General features: G+C 43.9%; 1 long non-coding RNA gene across 6 annotated transcripts in view; it reads left to right on the top strand.

Moving 5' to 3' along the window:
• The window catches only part of LOC120405766, a 73,841-nt gene that overhangs the window by 2,776 nt on the left and 50,448 nt on the right, over positions 1 to 20,617 (top strand). The window lies entirely within an intron of this gene.

Here is a 20,617-nt window from a genome sequence, read left to right as displayed (position 1 = left end):
CAATTGAAATGTGCTGTTTCCTTCTATTTACCCTGTATGCATGAACCATAGTGTCAGTTTTTGTTTAGAGTATAAATTCTTTGGGGCAAAGATTGTATCTTCATCCATGTTGTTCAGTGCTGAGTGCTACATTGACACTATATAAATTATTCGTATTAATGCCACCATGTGGAAAAGGCAAGTCTTCTGCTTACTATACGTTATTTAATATAAGTACTTCTAAAAGCTTCTGCTCTTACCTCACAGCTCAAGAGGTTCCTAGTTCAGATTTAAGTGGTTCCTTCCATATTGTGCCTATTTTGATTGAATGAAGATCATTCAGTATTGTTGACATGTATTTTTAATGTAGTCACCTTCTGGTAAAATAGACCTTCCAAGCAAGATTGGGAGGGTTCTAGGGGTTGGTACAGACTGTTGTCTGCTGCACTCTGCTAAGCCCCAGAATCAGCCAGAGAAGCCCTATTTGGGATATGTTAATGACAAATTTCTTTTAAATGGGTTTCCAAAGGAGCAGGAGCCCATGCTATCACGCAAGAAAACAGGCATAATCAGAGTCACTGCATTCCCCTGTGCATAGATACTATTCGGTAGGGCATTAGCAACATTAAATAGAAGGAGGAAGTGGGGTCATCTCCTTTACCCCTGCACTAGCCAGAGAAAGGACCATCTGCACCTTACTATAAGATGGTGCAATGGGCACAATCCACCTACATGCCTGAAATCATTATCACATTTCTTCTTGTGCTTCCCTGAAAATGTTTTGCCTCCAGATGTCAGCTTTTTAACACCATCCTTAAAACACACACCATTGGTTCAAATCAGCCTAGCCAGAATGAATTTGTGATAGTTATTGTGATAAAGAGTAACTCTTTAACTAGAAAACATATTGTCCCTGCCAGCAGGTATATGGGATCTTGGGGAACAATTACCACACAGGTGGGGTGCAAAATAAACTTTATTAAGAAAATACAAAACAGGGAAAATTCAATAGTGAGGTACAACACAGTAGGATACAATACCGTGGGTAATCAGTTAACACTGAGGTATAAATGTAACAGGTAGCTAGCGATTTCTATGTAAGAAGGTGTGTCACAGCAGCATATAACCAACTAACAGTTATGGATAAAATGTGTTAAATAACAAACAATTTTAGGTAGAAATGTGTCACAGTGGTGTAATGCAGAATGTGAGGGGTGTCAGAGAGGAAAAAGTAACCAATGGGGTTTTGTGCTAGACCTCAGCAATACAATTGAGGTTTGGCAGTAGGAGCACAGAGACACAGACACACAGAGAACAAGCAGGCTAGGAAGACACAGAGAACAAGCAGTCTGTAAGTTTAAGCAGCAAGGACTTCAGGGAAGTTCAGAGGGTGATGCAGACGTGGGGGAAAAGGCAGCAAAAACCTTATCTATCTTCTAACTTAATCAAACTTATATAAAATGACAAGCAGCTTATATGGAGCAACAAAACAACGAACTATAGCAAGGCAGGTGAGACTTACAAGCTTTACAATCTTAACAAACTATAACTTATTAAACTAAAGAAACAAAATCTGTGGTGCACCTTATGCTATGGGGAAGTTACAGAGGGCAGAGTGGTATGTGCCCCAGAATACTGCTCCCAAGGCAGCCCCCAAGGAAGCCAAGGGAGGTGGCTGCAGCAGTGGATACAGCTGAAAACAGTGAGTCCAAGGCAAAGCCCACAGGAGCAGAGCTTAGCAGCAGCACAAACTTATTTTCAGTGGCAGAGTGCCACAGAGTTTAAGAGAGGGTTTTTAAAACGCAGACCAAGGTTTAGCTTGAGTCTGTGTGCTGGGGAGACAGAGCCAGGATAGGGGGGTGGGTAACAGAGGTTTTAAGACACAGACCAAGGTTTAGCTTGAGTCTGTGTGCTGGGGAGACAGAGCCAGCAGCTAAAATAATAAAATAAAAGTATAGAAAGTTTCACAGAGGGATTCTTACCATCCCCCAAGGCAGCAACAGAGGCAGAAGCAGCAAGAACATCAGAAGGCTTGGTACAGTCTTGATAATCAGGAGATCTCTCAGGCAGCAATTCGTTCTTCGTGGGGTTCCTCAAAAATAAAACGAGAGCGGAGAAAGGACCCCCAGAACCCCTGGCTGATCAGACCAGGCAGCAATGCAAGAACCTTTCTGAAGTCTGTTCAAAATGTCTGTTTTTAAAGGCAAACCCTGGCAGCTTCCCGCCAGTAACTCTGATTGGTTCCCCTTCTCACAGGGAGGAGAGCAAGCAGGGAAAAACTGCAGGTAGCCACAGAGGCATGTTAGGACTAGTCCTGAGCCCAGAGGTATGACTCATGCCCAGGATCTTAAAAACACAATAGTCTTGCAGCTCTGGATAGAGCCTACCCTACACCCAGCCCAGGTTTTAACAAGGTGATAACAGGACTAACCCTTTGAACAGGGCAGTGGTCCCACTTAGCATAAGTGGCCATTCCTTTGAGAAGGGCAATGGCTTTTGTTAGACTTGAAACAACTTAACAGCCAGAGAACAAGAACAAAATGGAGTAAGGGGACAGCTTTAAGAAACAAAATGGAGCTGTAACAGACATGCCCCCCTGGCCGACCTGAACGGGCTGTGAGGGGGATATCCCATGCAAAGACCAAAAAAAAAAAAAGGTAAAAGAGAAAAGAAAAAAAAATAGGTGTTTTACAAGTGTATGGAGGTGGTGGTTTGCTGCTGTCCAAGGGGATGGAGGAATACCTCACCTGCAAAGGCAGGGCTGACACAACCTTACGAATTAGCTGCTTGACCACTGCCATCCCCAACAAAAAGGCTACAAGAACAATAGCAACAGTAATAAGCCACTGCTTAATGGACTGAGCCCAGTACCCCAGCCCCCAGCTCGACCACTGGGCTTGCCACCAGTCCCACTGCTCACGCTCCGGAGGATAGTTGGTTAGCCACGGCTGAGATGTTGTTCCACCCAGGCTGGAGGCGCAGGCAACATTGTCCTTTAATCGAGGATCGAGGTCCTCGTAGGGATCACAAAAGTCCTTCTTTAGGATGGTCTGGATCAGAAGGCGGTTCTGCTAGGAGTAGTTAGCAATGAGTGTGAGAGCATCGCTGGTTCGACGAAACCCTTAGGCTGTGATGTTGGTGAGGGCCTCCAGACCAAGCGACAGTCCACGGATTTGCTGTAAAGTTAAACTGTAGGAGAGGGGGTTAAACTGTACATAGCCCTCTATGACCATCTCGGTGGCGCTCCCATGCGGTGGCTGCTCGTCGTTTGCGTGGTGAGGAGAAGATGGTGAAAGAGTCCTCCCTTTATGACAAGTTGGGTAGGGCAGTTCGGCAATGTTGTTTCCACAGAGCCACACTTGTCCTGGGGAAGAGGGTAGAAACTGGTCATGGATGGACCTTTGATGGGGGTCTTTGGCCGGGTGGCGCATCGACCTCCATCCATAGGGCAGCTCTGACCTGTCTCAGTTCTACATGGGTCCGAGCTGTGGATAAGTATTGTTAAATACTGTACTTGTTGGAAGATGATTAATAAACCTGGTGAACTCAATGCGGTATCTTGAGCTCCCTTTCTTGGGGTTGTCCTATGAACCACTGGGTGCAATTGGGATACTGTCCCAATTGTGTGGGATTGGAGAAGCCGAAGAACACGATGCAGGGGCCGGGAGTGGTCCTGTCACCGCAACAGGGGCAAATGAGTTGGGTCTTGTCGTCGCTGGTGGTGTTGCACGTGAACAGAGGCCGATGAACCCAATCTCTGTTGTTGCAGGCTGAAGCTGGATGCTGTGGAGTCAGGTTCGTGAGGGGGAGAAACTCCCAGAGGAAGGGGGACCCTCCCTCTGAGGCCTCTGGTCTTGTACAGGCAACGCAATCGTGCGATGGGGGGACATCTGACAGGTTCCCGATGAGGACCTCCTGTAGGGCGTAGGCTCTCAACCAGGCAACCAGGGGGTTTTCTCGAGGCGGGGCGGCAATCATGGTGACTGATTCCTATGAAGACATAAAAGAAAAAGTGGCCCATCTAGGACCTGTTATGACCGAACACTAAGCCAGTTGTGGTGGACCAGGTCGGGCTTGCCCCGTCCATCTATTTGAATATGATAGGTGTTAGGGAACCGGCCAGGTGTGATGATGGTGGCTGCTAGTGGAGTGCAGGTTCCCTGGGCATTGGGAATAGAGACCCACACTGGCTGAGAAATACTGTAGGCAGGTTTCCAAGGTTCCGGTGGTTTAGCGATCTCTGGCCATCGGCTGTATGCTGCATTAAGGAAATGAGGGTTTGAAGCAGGACCCGGTCCCACCCTTGTAATCAATCTGGGTCTTCAGCATTCCGATCCGTCTCGGGTGATATGGCAGGTGGGTGTGAATACGCACCCACTGGGACACCGTCTGGTCTATAGCTTTACTGGTGAACGGTGGCCCTCCATCGGTCTGGATCTCTTCGGGTGCCCCCCAGGCAGCAATTACCTGGAGAAGGGCTACAGAAACAGCTGGTGCAGTAGATCGCCTGAGGGGAGAACACATTAACTGGCGAGACCCTAGGTCAACTATTACAAGGCCCTTTGGATACTGTCCATCTGCCAGGTTTTACCGGGCTAAAGTGCTCAGGGCTATAAGCACCATGAGCATAGACAGGCTTGTTAGTGATTCGTGCCTGTTGGCAGCTCAGACACCCTTGGACAGCTTGGGTGCACTGCTGCCTAGACACACTTGATGTCAGTCAACAGCTGATGTAGTGCACGGGCAGGCAGGTGCCCCCACTCTTTATGGAGCCAGGTGATGAAGGGATCACTGCAAGAGATAATGTTAACCTGGGATGTGTTACATTTATATTCTCGGAGTTGTAGATCCAGGCTGGAATGAAGAGGGTTACTGTCAGACCTGTGTGAAGGACAATGGGTAACAAACCATGGCAGCTTGGACTGTGCTGCCAGTTGAGTAACCTGTGCCCATATTTCTTCATGAGCGGTGGGCCCTTCTCCCACCAGGATGGACACACAGTAGCTTGAGTCCACTCCCAGGACCAGGCTGCCACAATGTGAGAGGCTGCCAACAGGATGCCTTTCTGAGCTGAGCTGGAAAAATCTAAGGGTTTAACTTTAAGGGTGTTACAGGTAGCACATAGCATTCCTGCTCGGGGAGAAGGCGATGTGCCCCATCAGATACAATCCAAGGCATAGGCACTCAGTTGGGCAATAGCCCCGGCTCAGTGGGAGCTGTGGTGGAGGAGGACTTGAGGCCCAATGTCCAAATACCTCTTGGGCCTGGAAAACAAGTCGCTCCCAGGTAGCAGGGGCTCCTGGAACTGGGGGCTGGGGTGAAGGTGAGGTATGGGAGAAGCTCCACATGAGCCCCCTAGGTGCCTGTGGCAGATTTACCCCATGGGAGAGCACACTGGACAGCAAGCATGGCAATGCCCACAGGCCCATAACGATATTCGGTCCTGACAGCTTCCGGCCAGATTGTGGACAGGAAGGTTCTCTTGGGACACAGTTGCAGCCACATGGTCTGAGGACACAGTGAGGGTAATCTCAATAGGATTGGTGGGATTCCACCGAGCCAAGGTGGGCCCAGAGCCCAACCAGGCAGCCAGGAAGACACCGCCTGCTCGGCTCTGGGTGTCCAAGGGTTTTTTTTCCTGGCATATCGCTGTAAAACAGATAGTTGTGGCAACAAAGCAGCAGGGAGGAACTGTCTGTGATAGTTAATTACACCTAACACATGCTGTACTTCACGTCTGAAAGAATTGGTGAGTGGGTGGTTGTCCCTTCTCTACAGTAAAACCTAAAACTGAAAGGTAGAAGTAGCAGTGAGGACACTTTTAGACAAACTGAGGTTCCACCCATCGGTGGATAAAGCGTCCTGGACCTGTTCAGTGACCTTTGTACTTCAGTCGGTGTGGGACCAGTTATGAGAATGTCATCCACATAGTAGACGACATGGACGTTGGGGAGGGATGGTACCTTTTCTAAGGCCTCACTGGCACAGGCAGGTGAGTTTTTGTACCCTTGGGGACATGCTTGCCATTGATACTGGGCTCCTGGTAAGCAAAGTTTAACAGTCCCTTGGGGTCATAGAGGGGATTTGATAAAACATATCTTTTAGGTCTATTGTACAGGCCCATTGGTTAGTGTCATCCAGTAGGATGCGTCTATAGTGGGGATATCCCATTTGGCAGCGAATGCTACTGACCGTGTGTTTGTTAGCAGCGCGATAATCTATAACCATTCTATACTCATTGGTCTTGTGTGGTTTTGGGATTCCCCATGCACTGGACAAGTATTTGCTCGCTGACAATCTTATTATCTTTAAGCAGGGTCTCAATGAGCTGGGCAATGTGTGGTTGACCTTCTGGGGCTGTGGGTATGGGTCTGTATTTCCAGGGTGTGGGGTTGAGCAGTTCAGGCTCGTGGGGGCACTGGCACCCGATAGGTGACTGGTAGTGCAAATGTTATTGGTGTGTGGTTTATGTGTGCATGTACCTTTACCTCTGAGCGGCTCTGTGCTATTGAGGCCTTGCACATAAATGGTGTGTCCTGTGGGAGTGTGAGGACGTGAGGGGGGTAATGGATACCTGTGCCCCGTGTCCAGCAAAAAGGGATGACAAGACCCTTGTCAAAAACTAGCGGATAATACCATCCCAGAGCTATGGCCAAGGCTCTTTGCTGCTCACTATTGAGCTTACGTACAACCTCCTTAGTGAGGCTGTAAATGAATGCTGTGAGTACTGGGACCTGGGTTGTGAACTGGTATGTGGTGGGGTGGACTGGCGGTGGGGGTGGACTGATGGGTAGAGCTTGGGCTGAGGGCCATCTTATTTTCTCGACAGAACTGCCCCAGTGTCAGGGGTGGTACTGCTATCCATGGCTAAGTCAATGGCAGCGTATCTCGGTGGGGTCAATACATGCCTGAAAGCATTGACCTGGTTAATCTGGGCCTGAGTAAGTCCGAGAGGGTGTTGGGTAGGGGACCACAGCATGATGGACCCCCTGCGATGGCACATCTCAGGGAAGGATATCCTGACACTTCCTCTGGGGGGACTTGATCCTTTGAGGAGTGCTGTAAATGGAGGAAGGCCAGGGCTGGGGCAGTCAGCCATGCAGTGTTAGATATCACCAGGCTCCTGAGAGACCCTGGACCAGCTACTGGTCCTGGCTAATACTAGGCCCTCTATCCACTAACTCCTGTCCATTTTCCAGAGGCGGTGTCTGAGATGAACTCCTTCATCTCTGCAGTTCTGTCACCTGTGTGGTGTTGCCCTGGTCATCAATCTTTATACGACTGATGGATACTGGTAGGGCTTCACCAGAGGTGACAGTGGGTGCAGGTTCATGGGCTTGGGCTTCTAGAGGGGTCTTGAGGGGAGATGAGAATTTATTGGGACTGGGCAGGCTTGGGGTCAGTGGTGGTCCCTCCTGGCTAGGCTGGCTAGTGGCCTCCTTGGCGAGGTCATTAGGGCCCCCATGGAAACAGTTAGTTTTGTCAGGGCCTGAGCCAGGATCTCATAGGTAACTGTGGCTCTTTTTGGGCTTATATATGTCATGCCACAGTTTCATTTCATCCAGCTTTTGCACCAGTTCTGTTAATATCTGGTGGGTGGGGACCCTGCAAAATTCGAGGTTCAGGGGTGAGCGTGGGATCTGAATCTGCGGCTGGCTCTCCTGCCTTAGTGCAGACTGGCCGGAGGCTGGAATCAGCAGGGCTGGCAGGTGGGTGGTATACACCCTGGAGCTCTGGCCATTGCCAATAGTACAGACCCATTCTAGGGCCTCAGGCTGCTGTTTACTTTGCAGCAAGTGGTATTGTAGGTGGTTGGTCTGGTCTTCCTCTGTCCCAGAGGTCTTGGCCTCTTTCAGGGACAGGGATGGCAGTAATGTTACCCCAAGATCCTGTTCGTGACGCCATGTCCCTGCCAGCAGGTATATGGGATCTTAAATAAACTTTATTAAGAAAATACAAAACAGGGAAAATTCAATAGTGAGGTACAACACAGTAGGATACAATAGTAATCAGTTAACACTGAGGTATAAATGTAACAGGTAGCTAGCGATTTCTATGTAAGAAGGTGTGTCACAGCAGCATATAACCAACTAACAGTTATGGATAAAATGTGTTAAATAACAAACAATTTTAGGTAGAAATGTGTCACAGTGGTGTAATGCAGAATGTGAGGTGTCAGAGAGGAAAAAGTAACCAATGGGGTTTTGTGCTAGACCTCAGCAATACAATTGAGGTTTGGCAGTAGGAGCACAGAGACACAGACACACAGAGAACAAGCAGGCTAGGAAGACACAGAGAACAAGCAGTCTGTAAGTTTAAGCAGCAAGGACTTGGAAGTTCAGGAGGGTGATGCAGACGTGGGGGAAAAGCAAAACCTTATCTATCTTCTAACTTAATCAAACTTATATAAAATGACAAGCAGCTTATATGGAGCAACAAAACAACGAACTATAGCAAGGCAGGTGAGACTTACAAGCTTTACAATCTTAACAAACTATAACTTATTAAACTAAAGAAACAAAATCTGTGGTGCACCTTATGCTATGGGGAAGTTACAGAGGGCAGAGTGGTATGTGCCCCAGAATACTGCTCCCAAGGCAGCCCCCAAGGAAGCCAAGGGAGGTGGCTGCAGCAGTGGATACAGCTGAAAACAGTGAGTCCAAGGCAAAGCCCACAGGAGCAGAGCTTAGCAGCAGCACAAACTTATTTTCAGTGGCAGAGTGCCACAGAGTTTAAGAGAGGGTTTTTAAAACGCAGACCAAGGTTTAGCTTGAGTCTGTGTGCTGGGGAGACAGAGCCAGGATAGGGGGGTGGGTAACAGAGGTTTTAAGACACAGACCAAGGTTTAGCTTGAGTCTGTGTGCTGGGGAGACAGAGCCAGCAGCTAAAATAATAAAATAAAAGTATAGAAAGTTTCACAGAGGGATTCTTACCATCCCCCAAGGCAGCAACAGAGGCAGAAGCAGCAAGAACATCAGAAGGCTTGGTACAGTCTTGATAATCAGGAGATCTCTCAGGCAGCAATTCGTTCTTCGTGGGGGGGGTTCAAAAAAACGCTCAAAATAAAAAAAAGAGAGAGGAGAAAGGACCCCCCACCCCCCTGGCTGATCAGACCAGGCAGCAATGCAAGAACCTTTCTGAAGTCTGTTCAAAATGTCTGTTTTAAAGGCAAACCCTGGCAGCTTCCGCCAGTAACTCTGATTGGTTCCCCTTCTCACAGGGAGGAGAGCAAGCAGGGAAAAACTGCAGGTAGCCACAGAGGCATGTTAGGACTAGTCCTGAGCCCAGAGGTATGACTCATGCCCAGGATCTTAAAAACACAATAGTCTTGCAGCTCTGGATAGAGCCTACCCTACACCCAGCCCAGGTTTTAACAAGGTGATAACAGGACTAACCCTTTGAACAGGGCAGTGGTCCCACTTAGCATAAGTGGCCATTCCTTTGAGAAGGGCAATGGCTTTTGTTAGACTGAAACAACTTAACAGCCAGGGAGGGGCGGCCACAGAGGAGAACAAGAACAAAATGGAGTAAGGGGACAGCTTTAAGAAACAAAATGGAGCTGTAACAGACACATATCTGAAAGCAAAAACTACAAATGCTGAAGTTCCTGGACTTTCAAACTTATCCAACCATTAAAGAAGGCAAAATACATTGTTTTGGCTGAAGAAATGAAGTGCTTTCTTTGTAAATTTTTTATGATGTACTCCAAATTAAAGTTTTAGCATAAGTAAACAAGGTCTGCAATTCCATAAACTAAAGAGCAAAAGAAAAGCAAAATTAAAATAAAGAACACACACTTTACTGAAATATGTGTGATTTTATGTTCTGACTCACTAGTTCTGGACTTGACAAATGTTTTGAACTACTCACAAATGGCAAGTGAGAAAATTTTCTAGGTGATTGGGAAGCTTTACTCGTCAGTTTCTCTCTTATATAAGATTATACTGGCAAGAAAATAAATACATTTTCTAGAATGTAGGCATGGATAAATAACTGTCTGATAATGAATAAACTCTGTATATTTACAAGGAAACACATATTAAGATGCCATATTTCATTTAAAGCAAGATTTTGATGTTTCATTTTGTTTGTCTTAATAATGAACACTAACGAAAAACTAAAGAATTCTAGAGAATATCAAAGAATGAGAGGAAATAGAAACCAGTTGATAAGTCCAATGAGCTACGGTATGATGGAGCCACCCAAGTTACCTTACTGTGATGGATGGACAGTGCCTAGTAGGGGTGGAGGGTGTTGGAATGTCAAGAGCATTGAGAGATGATTGAGAGTGTTTACAAAATAATGGACAGTGTTGAAAATACTGAAGTGTAATGGAAAACAAAACAGAATAGCAAAACCTGATGAGGTGTGATATGTGATGTCCAAGCATAAAATAAATATCTCTGCGACTATACCATGTTAGAGTTGGAATAACGAGTCACTCCCCAGAAACTCCAAGCAGGTTGCATTCTCTTGTAGGGAATTTTAGAATAGGAGAAGTGGGTGACAGGTTCATCTATTAAAAGGAGTGGGAGTTTGATTTTAGCCAAATCAGATTGGGTTTTGCCTTCAGCCCAGTAAGTGAAAGAGACTCTCTGTGAAGGAGAATTGTTGCAGATCTGTGTGACCCACCATACTTTTAGAGTCCTTATGACTTGAAAGCACCTTGAAGGCTTTTTTGGAGAGATCTGAGGTGAGAGTAATTGCTGGAGGCTTCAAACACAAATGTTTGTTTGTAAAAGTTGGAGCATGTAAGTGGAAGGTTATTTCTGCTGGAAGGTTATTTAGTAACTATAAAAGTAGGATATTTCTTTGTGCATAATTGTTTTATAGCTGGTAGGTATCTCTAGCAGGACAAAGTTATTATTAAGCTGCTCAAAATATGCCAATATTTCATGGGAAATCTTCCCTTTTTCCCCATGACAACTTAATTTACGTAAGAGCCTTTGGTGAGGGACCTTGTCAAAACTTTCTGGAAATCTAAGTACACTATGTCCACTGGATCCCCCTTCATAATTTCTCATGCAAATATTATTGTGTTTTCAATTTAAAAACCTACTGAATTTTTCAGATTTCTAAAACTATTTAATGATAAATAAATAATAGAAATAAAAATTCAGTTTTTGCTGAAATATTTTTGACTCTGGAATTGCAAAACCCTAACAAATAAGCTGTTCCTCACTTGCCCACAAGTGTCTTGAGACTGTAGGGTAACAATCACTGACTCCTTCAGCATCAGTTTTACAACAGTCTTCTTGTAGGGATTGTGAAACACTATAGCAGCTTCCTGGAATTGTGCAACTCCACTCCTTACCCACCATGGGAAGATTATAAATTACACAGTCTGGGGAGTTTGTATAAATAGAGAGAGAGAGAGATCTATACACACACATACATCAGTCTGTAGTATATATAACAGGAAGGGCTAAAAGACATTTAGGTTGTAAAGAAGCAAAAATTAGGAAATGTTACAATTAAGGTTGCCTGTGCAATCTTAATTCAGCCTCCTTTTGCATATGTATTATGAGACAGTCTTTAATTACATGATCAAACACTATTTTTAACACAGGACCTGTTCCCAATCCCATTCTCCACTTCCCCACTACCACAAGCACATCAGGCTCCTGGATTTAATCTACTCCTTCTTCATCTCTAGCCCCAAAGTTTGGCTCCTCACCCTTCTGCATTTCAGTCAAGTGTTGTCCTCTTCCATGCTGCCTCAGTACCAGCAGGGGGGAGCATTGAGAGTATAGGAGAGAGAGTATTCTTGCTCTCAGTTCCTGCATTTGGCATTACATTGACCCATAGTAGCTTGGTGGAGAAATTTCAGTCAAAGTCCTACTTAGCGACTGTATCCCTAGGTTGAAGCATACTCAATACAGATGAAATCTGTGAATTTAGCTGCCAAATTCTAACTAGTCTCTACTGAGCATATGCAAACTGATTTTTCAGAGACTTGTAACTTAAACAACATTGGTTATATTTTCACAGATATAGCAAAAGGCACATCCCTGACACCAGAGTGACTCCCTTGCCAAATTTCAAGTCCCCGTTGCAACAGGAGGCATTAGAGTTTCTCAGTTAAATTACTGTAAGAATTTTATTAACATGGGCAAAACAACATATCCATTCTGAACCTCATTCTCGGGACCATTTTATCTGATACTTTTAAAAAAATCCATCTTGAGGCAGATGCCCAGCATGGGAAATTTCAGCCCAAACAGTTAAATTTTGGCAAAGTTATAAACAACTGAACAACTGAAAACAGAGTTTAATAAAGGAGAGTGTCACTATATGAGAATGTAACTATAAGTGGCTCTGCCTATAATCCTCATACAATCCACTGGTCTCCCTAGCTACTGAACTATGGATTATGGAACATTGCCTCTGAGCCAGCAAATGAGCCATTCTGTGAAGATGTGGGTTTTTTTCAGTTCCCTCAGAGATGGTGGGTAGTTTGTGTCCCCAGAAGATCTCTTTTCGGCCTCTGAAAATGAAGCCACCTTATCTGGCAGCCTCAAATGTCCATGGGGGAAGTTGATACTCCATGATTGCTGCAAAACTTGTGAGGGAGAAACTTAACCCCGGAAGTGAATAAGCAGGGGAAACTCAACTTCATATAAAAGACACCTAAAATAAGATTGTTCTGGTTGGCTGGTAAGGGGGCTTGGGATTTGTGTGGAATCTTCTGTATAAAGACAAGTTATATATATATACTGTCTGTTCCCACTGTGTATATATTTATCTACACTACTATTTATCTTTTGGCTTGTATTACCCAGGCCAAGCGCTGCTTTCCAATTAAAGGGCTTATTTAGCCTGATTTGTACTGTCTCAGGTACACTACAATAAAGAAACATAAGAATGGCCATACTGGGTCAGACCAAGGGTCCATCCAGCCCAGCATCCTATGTGCCAACAGTGGCCAATGCCAGGTGCCCCAGGGGCATAGGCACCGACTCTGTGGGTGCTCCAGGGCTGGAGCACCCACGGGGAAAAATTGGTGGCTGCTCTGCACCATCCGCAGCACCCCACCCCTCTGCCACAGCTCACTTCCGCTCTGCCTCCTCCCCTGAGTGCGTCGCCAAGTCCTGCTTCTCCCCCCTTCCTCCCAGCACTTGCGCCACGAAATAGCTGTTTCGTGTGGCAAGCGGTGGGAGGGAGGGGGAGAAGGATGAATGCTGCACACTCGGGGAAGAGGCAGGGCCCGGGTGGGGATTTGGGGAGGGGTCCAATGGGGTAGGGAGGGGGCAGAGTTGGAGTGGGGCCAGGGATGAGCACCCACCAGCACCAAGGGAAGTTGGTGCCTGTGCCCAGAGAGAGTGAAACTAACAGGCAATGATCAAGTGATCTCTCTCCTGCCATCCATCTCCACCCTCTGACATACAGAGGCTAGGGATACCATTCCTTACCCATCCTGGCTAATAGCCATTAATGGACTTAACCTCCATGAATTTATCCAGTTCTCTTATAAACTCTGTTATAGTTCTAGCCTTCACAATCTCCTCAGGCAAGGAGTTCCACAGGTTGACTGTGCGCTGCATGAAGAAGAACTTCCTTTTATTTGTTTTAAACCTGCTGCCCATTAATTTCATTTGGTGGCCCTAGTTCTTATATTATCGGAACAAGTAAATAACTTTTCCTTATTCACTTTCTCCACACCACTCATGATTTTATATACCTCTATCATATCCCCCCTTAGTCTCCTCTTTTCCAAGCTGAAGAATCCTAGCCTCTTTAATCTTTCCTCATATAGGACCCTCTCCAAACCCCTAATCATTTTAGTTGCTCTTTTCTGAACCTTTTCTAGTGCCAGTATATCTTTTTTGAGATGAGGAGACCACATCTATACACAGTATTCGAGATGTGGGCGTACCATTGATTTATATAAGGGCAATAATGTATTCTCAGTCTTATTCTCCATCCCCTTTTTAATGATTCCTAACATCCTGTTTGCTTTTTTGACTGCCTCTGCACACTGCATGGACATCTTCAGAGAACTATCCACAATGACTCCAAGATCTTTTTCCTCACTCATTGTAGCTAAATTAGCCCCCATCATGTTGTATGTATAGTTGGGGTTATTTTTTCCAATGTGTATTACTTTACATTTATCCACCTTAAATTTCATTTGCCATTTTGTTGCCCAATCACTTAGTTTTGTGAGATCTTTTTGAAGTTCTTCAAACTTTGTCACCTCACAGTTTACCCCTTTCTCCAGATCATTTATAAATAAGTTGAATAGGATTGGGCCTAGGACTGATCCTTGGGGAATACCACTAGTTACCCCTCTCTATTCTGATAATTTACTATTTATTCCTACCCTTTGTTCCCTGTCTTTTAACCAGTTCTCAATCCATGAAAGGATCTTTCCTTTTTCCCCATGACAACTTAATTTACGTAAGAGCCTTTGGTGAGGGACCTTGTCAAAACTTTCTGGAAATCTAAGTACACTATGTCCACTGGATCCCCCTTGTCCACATGTTTGTTGATCCCTTCAAAGAATTCTAATAGATTAGTAAGACATGATGTCCCTTTACAGAAACCATGTTTACTCTTGCCCAACAATTTATGTTCCTCTATGTGTCCGACAATTTTATTCTTTACTATTGTTTCAACTATTTTTCCCGGTACTGACAGTAGACTTACTGGTCTGTAATTGCAGAGATCTAGAGATCACCTCTAGAACCCTTTTTAAATATTGGCGTTACATTAGCTATCTTCCAGTCATTGGGTACAGAAGCTGATTTAAAGGACAAGTTACAAACCATAGTTAATAGTTCTGCAACTTCACATTTGAGTTCTTTCAGAACTCTTGGGTGAATGCCATCTGGTCCCGGTGACTTGTTACTGTTAAGTTTATCAATTAATTCCAAAACCTCCTCTAATGACACTTCCATCTGTGATAATTCCTCAGATTTGTCACCTACAAGGGATGGCTCAGATTTGGGAATCTCCCTAACAGCCTCAGTCATAAAGACTGAAGCAAAGAATTCATTTAGTTTCTCTGAAATGACTTTATCGTCTTTAAGTGTTCCTTTTGTATCTTGATCATCCAGGGGCCCCACTGGTTGTTTAGCAGGCTTCCTGCTTTGATGTACTTAAAAAACATGTTTTTATTAACTTTTAAATTTTTGGCTAGCTGTTCTTCAAACTCCTTTTTGGCTTTTCTTATTACATTTTTTATACTTAATATGGCAGTGTTTATGCTCCTTTCTATATACCTCACTAGAATTTGACTTCCACTTTTAAAAAGATGCCTTTTTATCTCTCACTACTTCTTTTACATGGTTGTTAAGCCACGGTGGCTCTTTTTCAGTTCTTTTACTGTGTTTTTTAATTTGGGGTATACATTTAAATTGGGCCTCTATTATGGTGTCTTTGAAAAGTGTCCATGCAGCTTGCAGGGATTTCACTCTAGTCACTGTACCTTTTAATTTCTGTTTAACTAACCCCCTCATTTTTGCATAGTTCCCCTTTCTGAAATTAAATGCCACAGTGTTGGGCTGTTGACGTGTTCTTCCCACCACAGGAATGTTAAATGTTATTATATTATGGTCACTATTTCCAAGCGGTCCTGCTATAGTTACCTCTTGGACCAGATCCTGCGCTCCACTCAGGACTAAATCAAAAATTGCCTCTCCCCTTGTGGGTTCCTGTATTAGCTGCTCTAAGAAACAGTCATTTAAAGTATCGAGAAATTTTGTCTCTGCATTTTGTCCTGAGGTGACATGTACCCAGTCAATATGGGAATAATTTAAATCCTCTACTATTATTGAGTTCTTTTATTTTGATAGCCTCTCTAATCTCCCTTAGCATTTCATCATCACTATGACTGTCCTGGTCAGGTGGTCGATAATAGATCCCTACTGTTACAGTCTTATTAGAGCATGGAATTACTATCCATAGAGATTCTGTGGAACATGTGGATTCATTTAAGATTTTTACTTCATTTGATTCTACATTTTCTTTCACATATAGTGCCACTCTCCCGCCCCTCCTCCTGACCCCCGCATGACCTGTTCTGACTTTCCAATATATTTTGTACCCCAGAATGATTGTGTCCCATTGATTGTCCTCACTCCACCAGGTTTCTGTGATGCCAATTATATCAATATCCTCCTTTAACATGAGGCACTCTAGTTCACCCTTCTTATTATTTAGACTTCTAGCATTTGTGTACAAGCACTTTAAAAACTTGTCACTATTTATTTGTCTGCCCTTTTCTGATATGTCAGATTCTTTTTTATGTGAATGTTTCTCATCTGATCTGGCCCATACTTTATCCTCTTCCATCCTCTCCTCCTGATTAAAACCTAGACAATCAATAGACTCTCCTCTAAGAGAAGTCTCTGTCTGATCCACGTGCTCCTCTGCAGCAATCGGCTTTCCCCCATGTCTTAGTTTAAAAACTGCTCTGCAACCTTTTTAATGTTAAGTGCCAGCAGTCTGGATCCACTTTGATTTAGGTGGAGCCCATTCTTCCTGTATAGGTGCCCCCTATCCCAAAAGTTTCCCCAGTTCCTAATAAATCTAAACCCCTCTTCCCTACACCATCATCTCATCCATGCATTGAGACTCTGAAGCTCTGCCTGCCTACCTGGCCCTGTGCATGGAACTGGGAATATTTCTGAGAATGCCACCATAGAGATCCTGGGTTTCAGTCTCTTTCCTAGCAGCCTAAATTTGGCCTCCAGGACATCTCTCCTACCCTTCCCTATGTCATTTGTACCTACATGTATCAGCTCCTCCCCAGCACTACATATAAATCTATCTAGATGCCTCAAGAGATCCACAACCTTCGCTCCAGGCAGGCAAGTCACCATATGGTTCTCCCGGTCATCACAAACCCAGCTGTCTATGTTTCTAACGATCGAATCTCCCATTACTAACACCTATCTTTTCCTAATGACTGGAGTTCCCTCCCCCGGAGAGGTAACCTCAGTGTGAGAAGATACCCCAACATCATCTGGAAGGAGGGTCCCAACTATGGGAAGGTTTCCCTCTGGTCCCATTGACTGCTCTCCTTCCCTGAGCCTTTCATCCTCCTTAACAGTGCAGGGGCTATCTGACCACAGGTGGGACAAATCTATAGTGTCCCGGAAAGCCTCATCCACCTACCTCTCTGCCTTCCTTAGCTCCTTCAGCTCGGCCACCCTGGCCTCCAAAGCCCGTACGCAGTCTCTGAGAGACAGTAGCTCCTTGCACTGAATGCATACATATGCCACCCGCCCTCAAGGCAGGTAATCATACATGCTACAATAAACAGGATAGCTCCCACTCTGCTGCTGGGCTTCTGCCTGCATCCTCTCCTACAGGTACCTAGGTTAATGATAGGGTTTTTGTTTAAATCAAAAAGTTTTGATTATAGTTTAGTTTAAAGATTTTAAAGAATGGCAAGTGTCCCTCACCCCCTTCCCAAACTCCCTCTTGAAACTCCCTGTTAGCGGCCCCTGGTCGCTGACTCACTGCTTTATAAAGCCCTGGCCTCCCTGATAGCCCCGCCCCCGACTAAGTTTCAGCCAATTAACAGAGGCTTCTAGATTCTTCTATGGGCTTCTAGAAAGGGGCACAGAAGGGATATGAGGAAATTACTCTGACCTAAACTAATTGGTGCACGATAAGAATATATCTAAAACAAAGATATACACCAAAACCCCTTGTTAAATCTGGATCTACTACTTGTGTGGAGATACTCATGACAGAATGCAGTTGAAAAGCCCAGTGAATAATGAAGAGTGATGGACCGTGATGGAAAATGTTGTGGTGGTACAAAATAGTGATCAGTGCATAAGACGACAGTGTGTAAGGGACAATCCATGAAGAGCAACAGGAACTATAATGGCTAATGGGAAGGAAAAAGCCAGAGGCTACAGTTTATTAAAAATGATTTTTTTAATTAAAATGATTGTTACTCCAGAAACACACTCAAATTTTGCAGTCACTGTCATCAAAATGGGAAAGAATTCCAGGAACTTTATGTCCTTTGTTATCCCTTTTTGTATCCAATCAGAGGGCCAGTTCTGGGCACATCACCTGTTTTACTTGGTAAAAGACCCTAAAACCTATTCCTCCCAAAGCATCTGAATCTTTAAATCAGCTTCTATCACCCATTCCTTCCTCCAAGAAGACCCTCTATTAAAAAGATTTAGAAATTGTTCCAACAGTCCCAAATCTCTTTTATCTCATTATTAACTTTTATAAAATGGCTGAGCTTTGATATTCCCATGGTGGCAGTTTACAATTGTGTACAAAATGCCCATGCCAGGACCACCAATTGCATTATTGCTAGCACACTGCAGGTGAATAGGGTTTATACCATGAGCAATCCTGTAGAAATACACACCTCTTCCAGTTAGCTGGAAGGTCAGTGCCTCCCTCACTGGTTTGGCTGCTTCCTGCTCCTTCTCCATGCCATCCAAGTAAACTGTCCCCTTCCTCCCCCTCTGCTATCAGTTACCATCTGAGACTCCTACCATCTGAGAATTAGGAAGAAGAAACATGACCAAGGGGAGAAGCAGACAGACTAGAATTTGTCTCAATAGCTCTAAAAGTTCTAGAAAGCAAAAGAGGCAAATTGTGCATGGAAGTCCACGTTTTGGATGTACAAAAATGTGTGTGCAAAATGTAGCTGTTGCTGCTAAAAATGTTGAGTGCTAGACAGTGCCTAAAATTGCCTATGGTGTGCCAGGAGCAGTCCTCACCCCTTTGACCACTGGCATACCAGTGGTTCTTGTAATTCCATGCACCTAGACAGGGGAATCTGGTACATCACCAGCAGCAGTAGAAACCCAAGTCAGGAGTGGAAACATGGGCCTGTCACTCCAGCTAACTGTTATGGTGAGGCATACACCCTATTAAAAGATATAGCAGCTGCTGCTCCTGTGTATTCTGCATTGGTGTTGCCCTCAGGGCACTGTTCTTCCTTACTCCCTCCACAAAGCTGACCATGATTTAAAGACTTAGGCTGGGACTTTCAAAGAATCCTATAGCAGATAGATGCCCAATTTCCATTGAAATTCAAAGTTAGGCACCTAACTCCCTTAGGCATTTTTGAAAATCCTACCTGCAGTCTTTATCAGACACTGATTATCAAGTTGAGTTTAGAACCCATGAAATAGGATTAATTTTATGTGAAAGCTACAATAAAAAGACACAGGTATTTACAGAAGGCCTGATCCTGCAGTCCTCTCTCAGGCAAATCCCCAAGTGAAGCAAAGGAAGGTTTCCTTGTTCAAGGGCAGTAGGACTGTGCCCAGAGTGGCTTAGTGGATTTGCTTAAATTTCACTTGTTAATCTTTAGAAAACAGGTTAGAAATTCTGGAAGGGGAAAAATATATGTAAACTCTATAACATAAAACACATGAATTAAAAGTGACAAGCTCTAGTCAATTCCTAAAGGAGTGAAGTGTGCCAAGTTTTATCTGGCTCCCAACCAGGTAGATGCTCATCTATTCAGCAGTGGCAATGGGATTCCAAAACATGGCCTGTGCTGTGGGTTGCTACAATAATCCATTTGTGCAACATAAATCATTAATTCATTCCTTGAAATACCAGAGTCAATTTCCAAATCTTATGTTTACAGAAGTCCATCCATATTCATCAGTACTATCTCCTTAAATAACAAGGGAAACTTTTAACAGTGTGATAGAGTGTGTGCAATAGGACTAGAACATAAGAGATTTTTTTAGCTACACATTTGACATGGACGTGAATGTTAAATGTATGCCTTATACTAAAACTTTATGAAAAATGAAACGTACAAAAATCTGGATCCTTGCCATGACACCCATTATGGTGTAGTCTGAGGCTCTGACCCTTAGTGTTGCCCTTATTGTGTTTTTGACACATTTAGTCAATTAAAATGGGTGAAGTGTAATTTGTTTTTCTTAAGTTTAATACAGCATGTCAATAGAAGTTAACCAAAATTTATAGTAGGAACACTAAAACTGCCACTTGCACTTAAACAAATGAACACAATTTATCATGGTTGAAATAAAAAGAACATCATGCTCATTTGACTTCATACTTCACATGAGCATGTTGCCAAATATAGGAAAGCATGTTACAGCTGACATTTCCAATGGAAAAGACATTTTAGTTCACATTAAATATTGGTGTGAAAAATTTGGACACTATCCAATCCTAAGAAGTGTTAACGTTGGCACTTCCACTGTGTACTTTTACTATAAATTGTTGTAGCATTTATTTGACATGGAATACCCAAAGGATTGATGAGCAAAGAATGGAAGACTTTTTATTGTGCCATGTTACCTTTTTCAGGCATACATGCTAAGCCTTTATGTCTTCAAAGTTTAAACAAGTCACCACCTGTACTCAATCGGTGAAAGTTATTTTTCATGCAACTATAGTTTGCCTTTTTTATAAACCTATAAAAGCACACATTTTCCATTTTATTGGTCAGCAAAGCAATGGCTGATTTAATCATAAAACTTAAAAATGTGGTTTCTTTACAAAAATCTTTGTTTTTATCTTTTTTTAAAACACCGCAATAGGAGCCAACTTGATTTCATACCTTGTTATAGATCAAAACCACTAAACTAATTATGATTGTGTATTTTTTTTCATTAAAAAAATACATGTAACACTACTATCATTTATATTATTACTTCTGGCC

The sequence above is a fragment of the Mauremys reevesii genome, linkage group 5 (assembly GCF_016161935.1).
Source record: "Mauremys reevesii isolate NIE-2019 linkage group 5, ASM1616193v1, whole genome shotgun sequence".
NCBI classification, from domain to species: domain Eukaryota; kingdom Metazoa; phylum Chordata; order Testudines; family Geoemydidae; genus Mauremys; species Mauremys reevesii.
This window is presented reverse-complemented; position numbering and strand designations above follow the sequence as displayed.